Here is a 15,973-nt window from a genome sequence, read left to right on the forward strand (position 1 = left end):
GCTGAGGCAGATTGTAGCGGTGCTTAGGGGCTGTCTCAACCTTAGCTCTTGCTGCATTTTGCCAGGACCTTGGCTCGGTCCTAGTGGGCAATAGCTGTGGTCCGACACCAAGTCATTTGATGTTATGTGGCGATAAGTGGCCATCAAAAACGTCACTGAGTGCCGTTTGTCGACTCCCGGTGGCTTGCATCGCGCACGCAGCAAGGACGTTCACAACGAACGGGTTGCACTTCTCTTTTCCGTTCACATAGGCGAGCTCCACACCGACGCAACATTACCGCAGCACACGCACTCGATAATAATCTTTATGGCGAGGCCATATTCACGTTCACCTTTCCCTACCGTGACGCTACCGCCGCAAAACTTGTACTTCACAAACGACATAAACGCGTTCATTGAGTCCAAACTGACGACAACGAAGCCCGTCTCGATGTCTGATGGCGTGGTCGCAACATCGTCAGCGCGAGTGAAAAAATCCATCTTTCGCTTGGTGGCCGGTGTTGACGAAAGAACTTGTAGCTTTTCTTGGGCTTCCATTTCTCTCTGCAACAACTCCGTACGCTGCAATATTACAGTGTCGCGCCGAATGCGGCTGCTGTCCGGAATGCATTCACTCGTCGGCGATCCGGTTAGGCCTAAGTCCACTCCGGTACTGTCCGCGGCTTCGGCATCACTTGCTGTTGGCAGCGGACTATTCTCGACGCCGGCCGAAGGAACTGAGCGCTTCTTGAAATTGTAGGCCGATCGTTTCTTCTTTTTGCCAAACTTGTGACTCGTGGCAAACTTTGGCGTTGCTTCCGACATCGTGCCGCACTCGTCACAACCCTACGACTGAACAAGGAGAGACGCGTCGCCTGCGGAGGAGCAGACGACTGGAACTTTGCGTGGCCAATCACAGCGTACTTTTCATTCACGTGTGCTAGCTCGACGAATAGAACCGTGCGTTTCGACTTTTTTTATGCTCGGATTTCAACGTCACCAGTAAGCCGGCGGAGGCACTTGTGGCGGGAAATGGGAAAAGAAAATCCACTCTTTCCAACGAGACCAAGATGGCTGCGATCGCGCGCGTAGAAAACGACCTATGCGCCTCGGAAAAAAAGAACGTTTTTGCGCGGATTTCAGCTGACAGTGATGCTATAAATTGATTCTGTGGCCCAAATACTGCACCGCGAGATATAAAACCTGGCGAATTAAAGGAATAATAGCTACAGATTCTGAAAATGTCAGTTTCAAAAAATCGATTTTTTCGTCTCAAAGAGCCGTGTCCCCTTTTAAGGGGACGAAGCGTATGCCTGTGAAATACATAGCGAGCCATAAAGCGTTGTTGACTCGGGCAATATTTTCTAATGGCTGAAAGGCTTCAACCAGGATGTCAAGTGGCAAGGCCGTCAAATTTGCCTACTTCTGGACGATTGCACTGCGCACCATGTTGAAGGCCTGCAGCTGTCTCACATCGAGCTGCACTACTTCCCGGCTAATTGCACATCATTAATACAGCCACTGGACAAAGAAATAATCAACAGTTTTAAATGCTGTTACCGGCGCTGACTGATACAGAAGCTTCTTCTGAACATCCGTCTGGAACGGGAGCTGAAGATCGATATTTATCAGTCAGTTGAAATGCTTGCTGCCTCCTGGCAAGAAGTCAGGGCAGAAGTTATTAAGAAGTGCTTTATGAAGGCAAGGATTACAAAAAACGCACAGGCTGGTGCCGACGACGAGGAAGAAGAGACTTCAGCTTCATCCGATGTGGCCAAAGCGTGGGATGAGCTACACAGCAAAGGTGGTGTCCTCGACGACGTCGACCTCAGCGAATTTTTGTTTGCTGACAACGCTGCCGTAGCTATGGAAGAAATGAATGATGAGGCACACTTGTCGAAAGTGTGCAAAATCCTGATGTCTCTGATGACGGTTCCTGTGAGCCAGATCCGTGTGACGTGCCCACTGCGAAGGAGGTGATGAACCCAATCGACGCATTGCGCCGTTTCGTTGGCTCACGCGACGACAAAGAAGCATTACATCATTTAGCTTCATTGGAGCGCCGTGTTGTGCCTTCACTTGTGCAGAAACAAGCAGAGATTAAGCAGTTTTTTACTGTAAAATAAATGCCTGAAGGGTGAGTTCACCTTCACTGATATCTGAAGACTCGGTTTCGTTTCTGCATCATTCGTGCGAGCCTTCATACAAAACCTGCATGTAACGAAAAATTACGAACTTTTGTCAACTTCGTTATATCCAGGTTCAACTGTATTATATTGTCATGCAGTAGTGACAAGGCCGATGACAACAAATAAAGAGTCCGGGAGCGCGCTAAAGGAACTCTGTTGGACTGACTTGCGCCCAAAGGACTAAGTGATTCGGCGGTGGCGGTAACAGCAAACATGCTCGCTGGTCGTCGAACAAAGAATGTCTGTCACACCCGTCAACGCTCAGTTTAAAGGCGGCGAAGAAACATCTAGATAAAGCCGCAAACGGTGACTAGCATAACCTGCAACATTGCGGAACCACACGCCAGTGGCTGGAATCTTTGAAATACATCTCGATGCATCTTGTAAGACAAAGAAAACGACAAAGCGAACAAAGAATACAGAATCGAACCGCGCACTACATTCACAATGATGAGGCGGCTGCCCAGTGTTATCACCTCGCATTAATAATGCTTCAGCTAGAACAGCCTCATCCAAATATAATACACCATATCAGCCTTGTCTTGCCCATGCTTTTCTTGTGCTGCTGCTCCTGTGTTATCCATTAATCGACATTTTCTCCTTTAGCTCCTTGGTCTTGCCAAAAGACATGTACAGTAGTTTAATATTGCTGGCAGTGTGAAGAAGACAAGGAAAAGAAACAGAAGACAACCAAGTTTCTGTTTCGCGCTTGGCCCGTTTGTCCCTGGACTTCACCAACACCGAGCTCTCTGTGTTACCGGCTCTGCAGTCTTCACGTCTTTTGATCAACATCTGGTGGAGAAGTGCTGGGTAGAGCTTTCATGTACCGGATGCCCCTTTCAAGCCGCGACTGCAGCCAAGGACGCACTCCCAGGGTAGAAACGCCTGTTCACCAGGCTAGCCGGAAACTACATGGCCTATCTCTCGAATTCTGTCCGCTTCCTGATCTATGGTCTGCAAGTACACAGACAATCCCTATGTGCACACAAGAGATTCCTGCCAATGCCCTGCTTCACCAGCGAGACCCCCCTTGCTTTCATGGTCTTCCCCATGAAGACGCCGAGGACTGGCTGGACCAGTTCTACCGGGTGGCCATCTTTAATGCCTGGGATGCGAACGCAAAGATGCGCCATATCGACTTTGCTCTGGAGGACTCGGCGAGGACCTGTTACGTCAATCATGAATCTCGCCTGCAAACACAGGACACGTTCAAAGCCGAATTTCTTCATGCATTTATTAGCACATTCCGTAAAGAAAAGGCCGATCTTCTACTTCAGAATCGCATCCAGCATCCGAACGACAGCATGATTGTGTACGCAGAGCAGATGAAGCTCTTGTTCCGCCGTGCAGATCCAAACAAGTCAGAAGAGCGGAAAGTGCGATTACTGATGAGAGGTGTGAAAGAACAGCGCTTCGCTGGCCTCGTTCACAGTCCGCCAGTCACCGTAGATGCTTTTGTCACGGAAGCTACTTCCATCAAGAGAGCGCTTGACATGCGAGCACGGCAGTACGAGCGCACGACCGTGTCGATGCTGTCCACATGTGCTGAGAGGTCCACCGTGTCATCAGGAGACTCACAGCATGAGACCATACGAGCCATTGTGTGCAAAGAACTGGCGAAACTTGCCTACGCCGGCACAGCTGCAAGTTGCATCGGTCACCGATGTTGTTCGCGAAGAAGTGCAACAAGCTTTGGGTGTCGCGCCGCTTCTTGCAAGCCCTCCACAACCACCCACAATGAGTTACGCTGCCGTCGCAAGTAGTTTTCTGCTGCCTTCAACACCACGTTACGAAGCACCAGCGTCGGCCGCTCCCCAAATGCCACTGCCACCTTCCCAGCCGACTTTCCTCCAGCGAACCAGGCACCGCCGAACTGACATCTGACGAACCGCGGAGTACCGGCCGCTGTGCTACCATTGTGGCGAAGCTGGGCATGTCTGGCGTCGCTGCCCATACAAAGAGATGGGTATTCGCGGGTTCCCCTTCGGTGCTCGGTGTCCGCAGCTGGGAGAGCGCCCACGAAAGATTGCCGACTACCTTTATAACCCAGACTCCAGAGCCACCAATCACCTTCGCCCTGCCGCTACGATTCTTCCAAGCAGCGGGAACCGTCTAGAAATCCCTGCAGGGGAAACTAGACGCAGCAGCCTCTGGAGGTGTGGCTGCTCGACGACGAAATGTACAGGGTCCTTCAAAATATGTGCGAACACGGCGAAGCGTTCGCACATATTCGCATATTCGCACATATTTGAAGCGTTCGCATGCGCACGCTATGTGCGCATGCGCCACATTGTTTCGATGCGCGACCGCGTCGGATGCGCTGACGCTCACGGAGCGCGGGCACGCTTCGCCGTGTTCGCACATATTTTGAAGGACCCTGTACAAGGCCCTCCAACAATGCAAACCACTTCGCTGACGCCAAACAACCCAGAGACAATGGCGACGATTACCGAGCCGCTCAAGTTAACGGCAAGCGACAACCGACAACTGCGTAGCCCGACTCCTTATCTACGACACCGCACCTCTTCGACACACCGGAGCCGAGACCGGACACCTCGACATTACCGCAGCGAGACGACATCACCAGTCGATTTAGACCTTTCAGTTGACAGCATCGCCGTAACCGCTTTGGTGGATACTGGGGCCGATTATTCTGTACTCAGTGGATCATTCGCCGCGGCATTCAAGAAGGTTACGACAGCTTGGGAAGGCACTCAGATACATACTGCTGGAGGACATTTGATTACACCTAGAGGAACGTGCATGGCACGAGTCACAGTTCAAGGGCGAACCTTCCTGGCAACGTTTGTTGTGCTAGCGGATTGCTCCAGAGACGTTATACCCGGTATAGACTTCCTGACGGAAAACGGCGCCATCATCAACCTGCAATCTCAGTCCAGTTTTCGACAGAGAATGCCCACTGTGTTCTGCCGGCGCCACTCCACATTCTCGACGAGCATGTGGTTGTTCCTCCCCGCTCCAGTGTAATGGTGACCGTCGGTGACCACACCCTTCGGGGAGTGGAAGGTGTCGTCGAGAGTAAACAGCCTTTGCCTTTGCTTCTCGACCGCGGCATTGAGACATCAGACAATGAGACGGACTTCATTGTCGTCAGTTTGGACTCAATGAACGCGTTGATGTCGTTTGTGAAGTACAAGTTTTGCGGCGGTAGCGTCACGGTAGGGAAAGGTGAACGTGAATATGGCCTCGCCATAAAGATTATTATCGAGTGCGCGTGCTGCGGTGATGCTGCGTCGGCGTGGAGCTCGCCTATGTGCACGGAAAAGAGAAGTGCAACCCGTTCGTTGTGAACGTTCTTGCCGCGCGGGCGATGCAAGCCACCGGGAATCGACAGACGGCACTGTTATGAGATTTAATGCTGGTTGCCATAACTCCTCTGCAGCAATATTGAAAGAGCTGCACCTCAACCCTGGGACACCAAGCATGAAGCGCATGGCAGAGAAAGACCACCGCCGAGCAGTGGCATCTGCAAACAAGTGCAAGACCACTGCGGACATGCAGCACGCTTTCAAAAAACGCCTTTTGGGTGGCCATAGTCAGTCTGACTACATTCCTGGTGCCTTGTAGTCACTTACATTGCAAAATATTGCAATATTTTCTCGGCATTTTTGATTAAAAGAGAGCAAATCTCTTTTTTCACGTTTTTTCAAAACACCGGTTCTTGACTTCTTGCTTATTTGCAGAAGCGATATCTCTGCTTTCAATGGAGGTAGAATCATAATTTTTGTTGTGGCATGTAGCTAAAAGTGCAAAGCACACAATGTTAGGAGCAGATTTTGCAATTTACGTTTTAAATATCTTTAAATTTTGCTCTAGGTCAGACAGTAGGGCACCCACATATGAATGGTGGACATAGAAATGCTATAACATTGCTAATATTTGTTTTATCAAAAAAGTGCTCCTAACATTGTATACAATATGCTTTCTAGTACCTAGCAAAGTATCAATATGAATTTTTTTTTAGTGTGGTTACTTTTTCATTGTTTGCGCAAATTGTGAACAATTAATTTCATCTATCTTTTGAACTAATTGGCCAATTGGGAAAATAGTTACATATTTGAAATTCGCGCAAGAAACTGAATCAGACTACCTAGATTTATCAAGTTTGGACGAAAATTAAGAAAAATAGCTTTAATAGACACGTCCCCCTTTAACAGACCGTTTAAACAGAACGCTTGCTGACGTGCTTTCAATGTACAGAGCAGTCCACTTATAATGATATTGAGAAAACCGGAAAATCCGATCGTTATAACCAATTATCATTATATCTGGACCGGCATAAAAAAAATAAAAGCACGCACACCCACGTATTTTCCCGTGCATGCAGGCTTACTAGCGATGAGTAAATCGGGTTGAACAACGCTAATCAAACTAAACAGTACTAAACACTTTATTACAGGATACATTAATAGCCATAAATTAACTTAAACATACTTTAAAAAGTCAGAAATTCACGCTTGCTTGAGCAGGAGCCGAAGCTTGACAATCGCTGTGAGCATCACTTGCAGTAGCGCGCACGCCGGCGCCGGTCCTTTTTGTGTGCACAAGACCGATTGGCGACTGGATGAACTACAGGGCATTCCCAGCCTTGATGATTGTTAAAATTGTAGAGCGCGAATGCCCGCATTTTTTTACGAGGCTTTCAACCTCAAGGGGAGACGCGACCTTTGAAAACTGAAAAACGCAAAACAGTTGAGTTTTGAAAGATTGATTATATATTCAGGTAGCATGTCTTATAAACTACCATTTCAGTAATTATCAATGCCCAACTCGCCGTAGAAATACTCGAAATTAATTATATAACAAGCGGCGGCAGCTGCGGAGCAGCGAGCAAGCGCCGAAAATTCTCAAACTTCGCGCGCGTGCCATTCCTCTCCCGCAGAACTGAGAGCCGCCATCTTGGTCTTTTGTTTATGAATTCTTACGCTTTCTTCTGCCACCTTCAGCCAGCCGCGGCGACTGCGGCGCGGTCGAGGCGTGGCTTGCTTACAATTGGGAGCCTCAGGTGGCTTTCGAGTTTCCTGCGCTCGAATTCAAGGCTGCGATTGGGCAAAGTGCGCGCACCGCGAGAACGCAGGGGATCGGGAGACTACTATTGGCTGCTGCGGTCGCTGATGCATCGGTCTCAACCGGCTACCTCCCCGCGTCATCTGCTCCGGCTCTTTGCTGCCGTTGTTGGCTGTCTTTGTATTTCGTGCGTTCTGTTCGCCTTTTGTCATTTTTGCTACCTCCGGATTTATGATCTCTCGTTGTGCCCTGTAACGATTTCGTGCAACGTGTTGAACGTTGCGTGGTCACTCACGATGCCTCGAGATGCGACACGCGTGCAGTGCAGGCTTGGCTAGCTTTTTTTTTTTTTTTTCGTTTCGGCGCTTATGTCGCGGAAGATAACCCGGGAAGTCGCTTGCCGAGTTTGGGCCACTCCTCGTTCCTCCGGCGAGATGCCGTGAGAGATAAACCAGGAAGCCGCTTGCTGCATCTACGCCGCCCATCATGCCTCGGGCGAAATGCCGCAGGGGAATCGGGAATGCCGAATGACGCGGCTTGCAGAGCACAGGATCGACAGATCTCAGCATGTGGAAAGTGGTCCGCGGCACCAAGGCGTTTGCTGTAGCCAATCGGCTAGTCGCACAGATGTTCGTTGTAGCCGAGACGGAGCGCCACAGCCCTAATGTATATTTTGACGGTCGCACCGGACTTGCTCGGGATAAGCGATTGTTCATCTTAAGTGGGGCCGTTATAAGTGGGCTCAACTGTACCTGAATAAACTTTTGAGGGCAAGGCAAGCCCATGTATTCAAAATATTATGTCTGGAATTTGTCATAATTAATTTGATTAATCAACATAGGTCTCATTTATAACAAAAAAACCAGTACTATGCTACCACTTGTCAGCAAGGAAACTTTGTAAAAGGGCTTTGTCTTGCCCTGAGGAACCTATCTAGGAATCAGCATGACAAATTGCACAATGCCAGTGCCTTTTGCAATTTCTCCAGGCCTGATATAAAGGACCTATTCGAACCAATTTGATATGCTTCGGTAACTTGAGAACTAGCATGCACAATTCTATGAAACTTGGTAGTTTTGCCTTTGTTAATGTCGTGAGCCTGTCCTGAAAATTTCATCACGATAACTTGAGAAACAAAAAAGTTATTGTTCTCTCAACCTTTGAGAGCCGTTTTCTTAGAATCAATTTTTTGCACGGTGTGGCTGCTAGACAAAAGTCATATCTCAAGAGCCGCTTATTGGATTTTCATGAGGTATTTTTTGTTACGTACCTAAGTAAATTCCTGAGGGCAAAACAATTCGTTTTTTTTTTTTCAAAATATTTCAAGTGTAATTAGGGGCAGTCAATTAAAATATCGTTAAGTCAAATGTAAATTTTAACACTAAAATTGGGACCATACTAAAAGTTTTCAGAGAGGAAATTTGGAAAAAGGGAATTGTCTTGGCCTGGGGAAACTATCCAGGAATGAACATAACAAATTTCGCACTGCTAGCACATTTTGCAAATTCTCCAGGCCTGCCCCTAGGGACCTATGTAAACTATCTTGATATACTCCTCTAACTTGAGAACCAATGAGCCCAGCTCCATGAAACTTGGTAGTTTTTCAAATGTGTGAACTATGAGCATACCCTGAAAATTTCATTCAAATATCTCAAGAAATAATAAAGTTGGTGTTCAAGGGTAGCCTCCCCCCTTAAAACCCTGCGAGAAATCCCGATCAATCTGCTGTTTCATCTTGAAAGTTGTCGCGCCTTCCACGTGAGCGACGCCATTTTCCAAGGACGCACAATCGGCAATGGCGATATGGCCGCATCCTTTGCACGGCAACAGACAGCGATTGCGATGATGATAGTGCTCACTTCTCCCGGATTTCTCCCCGACAGCCCGCTTTCGCCGCATATGTCGAGTTTTCACGTCATTCTCTTCTTAGTATTCTATTTTTATAAAACATTCAGACAAATTTTCGTGGTAAACATCTACCGGGCGGCGATAAAACTATCATTGTATCCGATTTACCACCGATAATCGATCGTTATATCTAGTTTATATTTACATTGGACCAGTGGGAAAATTGATAAATCCCAAGAATTTGATCATTATAAGCGATATATCGTTATATTTGGTATCGTTATAAGTGGGCTGCACTGTATGTGGACGTTCAGCACAAAACGTGGGATGCAGTCCTACTTTACGTAATTTCGCGTACAATACAGTCATCCAAGAAACGACCAATAGATTGAATATCAGACGGGTGATCTTGTCTGGGTTTCTTCTCCAATTCGACGAAGCGGACTTAGCGAAAAGCTCTTGCGTCGCTACTTCGGCCCTTACCGAAATCTGCGCCACGTTGCCGCTCTCAACTACAAAGTTGTTCCTCACGAGGCCCAACGATCAAGTCGTGCCGCACGCCCAGAGATGGTCCACGTCGTTCACCTCGAACCTTATCACGCGAGGACGCCCTCCCTGCGAGTCTGTGACTTGCCTCGAGCATCAGGTCGATGCTTCCTCACCGGGGGAGCTAATGCTGCCAGTAGGAAGACAAGGAAGAGAAGCAGAAGACGACGAAGTTCCCGTTTCGCGCTCGGACCGTTCGTCCCTGGACTGCTCTCTGTGTTACCGGCTCTGCGGCCTTCACACGCCTTTTTGCCAACATGACAATATGTGCATGAATGCTACATCACAATATTAACTATCAAGCAAACAGCTTGCCCGCAGGATCTAGCTCATTTTAATGTAACATCACCTCCCATCTCCACTCTCCTTTACTTCCTGAATGTCCTGTGAATCACTTGCGATGCAGCTCGTGTTTCCTTAGATACTTCAGTGCAGTTTTTGAATTAGGGCCCCCAAGGCTTTTTCGGCCACCCACTTTGCATGAGAAAAACAGAAGGAAACAACAGACTGGGTGACAGCTGAGAGTGCATGATGCCTTGCGGGTGGCAAAGGGTCGGATGACATCAGCTGAACAATAAATGCTTAAATTATGGTTATTTTTTTTCCTACAAGGACATTCGTGTACAGTCAACGACCGATTTTTCGGACCCTCTAGGGAATGCAAAAACGTCCGAAAATTGAGGCAGTCCGAAAAAATGAATGCATGAAAAAGGCGTACCATTTTACAAATATTTCTTGGATCAAAACAGTCAAGGACGAGGTATAGACCTTATGCGAAATTGCTGCCATCTATCGGACCTTCAGCGAACCGCGCTACGCGACACCATGTTCAAGGGTTGAGTGCGTCAGCTGCGCTTACGGGTTACGGCTGCTGCCGTTGCGTTAGCTGCGTCTGCTTTGTGCCGTGATTTCCGTTTATTTATTCGCATTCAAAGCAAAAAATGATGGAATAATAGACGACTGACTTGTCCACGCTGCCTACATTCCAATTTTGTTTCGTGAAGCGATACTGCACTGCCAAAACTTCTTGCGAACGTGGTAACAACGTAGCTACAAATGGCAAAACATTCGTTGTTGCTCCGGGGCATTCCTTGATACGCTACTCAAATATGAGTCTATGAAAGTGCAAAACGTATTGATATTGTTTCCGGGTGTAAAACATGTCTGCTATGTCATTACGCGTACATGAAGGAGCTTAATGTTGTTTCTTGTCTTTTTTTTTAAATTTAGGACTGGTGCCTAATAAACACTGCGCTCTGATGAACCTTCACAGTTCCCAGTGAAGCATGCGCACTACTGTTCCCATCCTCTGTCTGAACGTTTAGCAGCTGATGTATCTCGTTAGCGTGTAATCAACGATATAGCAGATCCTATATTCTATATGTTACTGGCAAAAACCCCCAACCACCTGAATTTGCTGGCGAAACGCGACAGGTCAACAACGTGATTCCGTGCGCGCTGATCCTCCTCAGATATGTAGCTCCTGTTGCCGTCACATCGTGGTTCTATTTCGTGAAAATCAATATATAGCAGATACTGCTGCCTGCAAAGCCACATAGCAGAGGTCTGCCTTATACCCAGACGCAATGTCAAGCTCCTTCGTAGACGCGTATACGAGCAGTGCTTTGTGTGATGCGCAGTTTTCTTTGTGCAATGTGCAGGTTTTGCAGCAAAGTCTTTCTCCTCTCCAATACCGCATTTTTTCATTTTCTTTCCGTAATTCTTGGCAGAATTGAAATATTTCAATTGTTTTTCTTTGTCCATGTCAGGAATGAGCTCAGTAGTGAAACAAGAGGGGGGAAAGGGGTGAACGAGGTTTAATTGTTTTCTTTGCTTGTGAAGATATTGAATGAAAAAATTAATCGCACTGCGTTCTCATGCAATATTCGACACTAGCGACATTCTTCACGAAATCGTTTTGCGAAAAAGTAACGAATGTATATGGGCTGTCCAATGTTAAATGGCGGTTTCCTTTTTATAGCTGCCGAACATATTTTGCAAAGTCCAAATTTATGGGGCGTCCAGTCAGTTGACAGCTTAAGGGGAGACACTAGTCTTAAAACAAATTTTTTTATTATTAGAGATATCACAATGAAATTCGGTGTGTATATGTATTGCTTCCTGCTGTTCTCAAAAATATAATTTGTTTTACTATATCTCAATTAGTTCTCATACTATGGAAACATAACTGTTGCCTAATTAGGTCATTTCTTACGGGTGATTAAGACATTTTCCCTCAATATTATTTGGCTCTATATAAAATGTAGCTGTAGCCAAAGACCTGCCATGTGGAGCTATGCTATTTATATTATCACGGAGGTCCGTTACCATATAAAAATGTCCAATTAAGCCGATGTCCCATAATTTTTAAATATAATTAGCTGACATTACTCTCCCCCAAATTTGATATGCTCAACCTTGCAACATAAAAATAGCATATCTCCACAGTTCAGTTCTTCCTGAATGCAACGGTGCAAGACTTAAAATTGTACCACAAGAACGTAATGAAAAGTTACGTAAGGCTAGTCACGTTGGCAAAAAATATGAAGTTGAGAAAATTGCATTTGAAGTTTTGACTCTGACTGCAGAAAATTTTGGGAGGAATCTTCAAGTGCAGATTTTATTTCAGTGTTCCCCATCTGTCCCCCTGCAAAACAAAACAAAAAGTGTCTTATTCCATCCAACGAAACATTTCCTAAAAATTTTGAAGTGTGTATGTGACGAAATTGTAAAAAAAAAAAAATCGTGAAGTTATGGGTTTACTTTTTTTTTAAAAAAGCCGATGAAAGCGCGGGGCTAGGATGTCCAGCTCCAAGGATAATATCTTGAGCCCTGCAAACGGTTTCTTGAGGGAACTAGCGGTTCCGTGCCAAGGGGGCCTGTGGCAAACAGTTGGGTGGCCCTGAAAAGCTCCGTTGTGACGCTCGTGCGATTGACCGCTCGCATCTTCGTGATCTCGCCGCAGGTTCCGCGCTTCGTGTGCGGAATAAAGTTGTTAATGCTTTCATGTCCACAATCGCGAACTCTGTACTGGCATCGCATTCCGCGCTAAGCCCGCGGTGAAACTCGAGTTGGGTCGCCGACTTTCCCGACAAAACGGACTTAGCGCCGAGCGCTCAACACAGTGCATCGGCTCCGCCGTAGAGTAGTACGGGGCGGCGGCATCAGTGTATCGTGATCTGGGATGCAGTTCGCACTGTAATTTGAACCCGCGGTGTCGTCGTAACGCAAGTCCCTTGCGACCGGCGCCTTCTGGCTTTTGTTCCACGCCTCTTTCTTACGACTTCCAAAGGCTCGTTGCGTGCACGGTTACAATCTACCGCTGTCCGGCATCTCGATCGCAAGGGGAAGAAAAGAAAAAAGACAGACACAAAACGGTGCTTCGAGAAATGCGAGCGCAAACGCACGCTAAGAGGCAGCCACGGCAGCGAACGCAAAAGAGAAAGAAAAAAAAATGACTCGCTGGTCACGTCAGCCAATAGGAGACGTGGAACAGCGCACTTGAAAAGCGCGCCACATGACAGTCAATCAGACCCCATAAACGGCCTTAGGAAAACCGGTGCTCGCAGCCATACCGCTTGAGCGACACAATTTTAAGATAGCGCAAATTGCGCACAAAGAAAACAGCTTCAAACCAAGCCCAAGATGGCGGCGATCGACCGGCTGGAACGCCCGGCTGGAACGCCCGTGGCGCGCGCGGGAATTTCGAACAAATTTTCTCTTCTCGGGGGGTATTTGCGGCTGCCGTGATGTTATGAAAACCGATTTTATCGCATTTCCTGGCCGACTTCAGCGTTAAGGGGGGACACGGCTCTTTCGGACCGAAAAATCGCGAAAAAATCAACTTTTCAATTCTACCATATTCGGATTCACGAGGTCATTTTGCACCTGCCAACAAATTCTTAAAAAGAAATAATCAGTATTTGCTTTGTAATAAGCACCTGAAATTACCAAGGCATGAGCGCTGCCCTTTAAATCGAGGTCAAATCGTGCCCTTCCCGTTGTACGGCATCTACGCCGTCTACACGCTCCACCGACGCAGTTTTGGTCTCGTTTGAAAGCCCGCGCCTCCAGCTTTTTTTTAAAATCGGTCGGCAACACTGTGCTCCTTCCATTCGCACACAAAACCACCACAAAGAAAATGTGCGCGTCGCGTTGTCATTGGCCGAAAAGGGCACGTGACAAAAATGGCGTTTTGTGACTGGCTAAGCCTTGGACAAGGCTTGTCTCCCCTGAAGTGCTGCGCCATTTTGAAAGAGTCCACCATCCACGCCATCAACGCGACGTTCGCAATGCCAGGAGGATGGACGAAATATCACTCTGTGCATCGGTTCGGCGCCCGGAAACGGAGGAAAAACAAACGGCGCAAGGAGTCTGGACCTGCGCAGCCTCCGCAAGGCGAAGGTCAAAGTTCTGCTGCCGCGTTGCTGCCGTCCGACGCCCGCGCCGTGAACGACAATGCATCGCCGGGGCCTTTGTCGGCTCTGCTCCCGAACGAGAACGACGAACGCGCACGTCGTGTCGACATCAACCGCATACGCATCGACGTTGGAGCTGTCACGGATAGTGATGTCAACGAAGCTACTGCCCGTGAACGTGCGACACTTCATCGTCTCGAATCGGCGCCAGCGACAACGCGGAAGACTGAGCCTTTCGCCGCGTCTCTCTCTGCGGCGTCGGCAACAGAACCTGCGGCGGCGTACGTGATTGTTGACCTACATGTATTGAATTCGCTGTTAAGCGCCGTTCAGTGCAAAACGTGTAGCGGCCCAGTGCATTTGCTCCGTGGTGATCGCAATAACGGCCTCGCGACGAAGTTGATAGTCGTGTGTGATACCTGCGATGAGATCGCGGAAAGCTGGAGTTCGAGACGGGTGGAAGGCTCCAAGAGGTGCAACCCCTTCGAAATCAACATGCTGGCCTGTCGCGCGATGCTTTTTACTGGAAAACGGTCAGACTGCATTAAATGACATATTTGCGGGTATGGGACTCTTGCACCGTGGAATGCACAAGACATTCCAACGCCATCTGAAGCAGACACTAAAGCCTGCAGCAACACGGGCAGCTGAAGCTGCCATGAGCCAGTGCGCGCGGAAAGTGGAGGCACTATATGAGGACTTGTGCTTTGGGCACAAAGGCAATATTGCCGTGTGCTACGATGGCACATGGATGACCCGAGGCCACTCTTCCCATATAGGCGTCGGGGCCGTCGTGGAGCTGTTCACGGGATACGTGCTCGACTACATTGTTCTGTCGAACTTTTGCTTGGGATGCAAAAATGGCCCGAAACCTGACAGTGAGGGCTATGCACAGTGGAAAAACAACCATCAGTGCCAGAAAAACAGCGAATCTAAAGCTGGACAAATGGAAGTTGAAGCTAGCCTGATTCTCTTTGAAAGGTCACTCCAACGGCATAACATGCGCTACACCACCATTCTGTGTGACGGCGACAGCCGTACATTTAATGCTATTCAGGAAGCAAGAGTTTATGGCTTTGTTGAGTTGGAGAAGGAGGACTGTGTTAATCACATTCAAAAAAGAATGGGGACAGCGCTCCGCAATTTAGTCCAGAAACACAAGGTAGATGGAAAATGAGGCCTTGGTGGAAAAGGCAGATTGACTGCGGAACTCATCACCCACCTCAGCACTATGGCCGTGCCTTGAAGTCACATGAAGGGGATGTAGATGCCATGCAACAGGCAATGATGGCAACATACTATCACATAACTTCTACTGATAGCTGCATAACCACAACCTCTGTCCGACTGGTGAGAGTTCTTGGTGCCGCCACAATGCTGCCAAGGCAAAAGGTGAAGTTCAGCCTAAGCACCAGTACAACTTGCCCAAGGATGTTGGAGAAGCTCTGCTGCCTATCTATCAACGCCTGGCCGAGAAGAACCTGCTTCAGAGGTGCCAACGGTGCAAAACACAAAACTCCAATGAAAGCTTGCACTCGGTAATCTGGAGCCTTGTGTCCAAGGAAAAGCATTCTTCACTGTTTGCAGTGCAAGCAGCTGTTGCTGAAGCAGTGCTCAGATTCAACACTGGCAACGAGTTCACCACAACCGCAATCTTGGATGAGCTGGACATGAACACCTGCAGCACTGCCTCAAAAAGGGCTAAAGAGAAAGACTTGCGTCGCAGCTCCAGTTCCACCAAGAAGCGGGAGTCATCACTCGGCATCGCCAAGATAGCCAAAAGGCGGCACAGAGGTGCAATGCACCCAGATTATGCCCCTGGTGCATATCTATGAGTGCGAATTTACTCAGTGTGCATAAAAATGATTTGAAATGTTTTTTCTCGTTTTCTCAAAACCACAGTTTTGACACATTTGCAGTACAGTCGAGTCCGCTTATAACGAACCTGAGCGTCACGCGGCGTCC

At 48.0% G+C, this 15,973-nt stretch overlaps 1 protein-coding gene and 1 pseudogene across 1 annotated transcript in view; one reads left to right on the forward strand and one right to left on the reverse strand.

Annotated features, from left to right (window-relative positions):
• LOC146171643 (mitochondrial-processing peptidase subunit alpha) overlaps nt 1–15,973 on the reverse strand; it is a 167,136-nt gene that overhangs the window by 45,086 nt on the left and 106,077 nt on the right. The window lies entirely within an intron of this gene.
• LOC146171644 (uncharacterized) lies at nt 13,778–15,843 on the forward strand (annotated as a pseudogene).

Source organism: Amblyomma maculatum, unplaced genomic scaffold, assembly GCF_055883805.1.
Source record: "Amblyomma maculatum isolate TAMU_Amacu unplaced genomic scaffold, ASM5588380v1 scaffold_19, whole genome shotgun sequence".
Lineage (NCBI taxonomy): Eukaryota > Metazoa > Arthropoda > Arachnida > Ixodida > Ixodidae > Amblyomma > Amblyomma maculatum.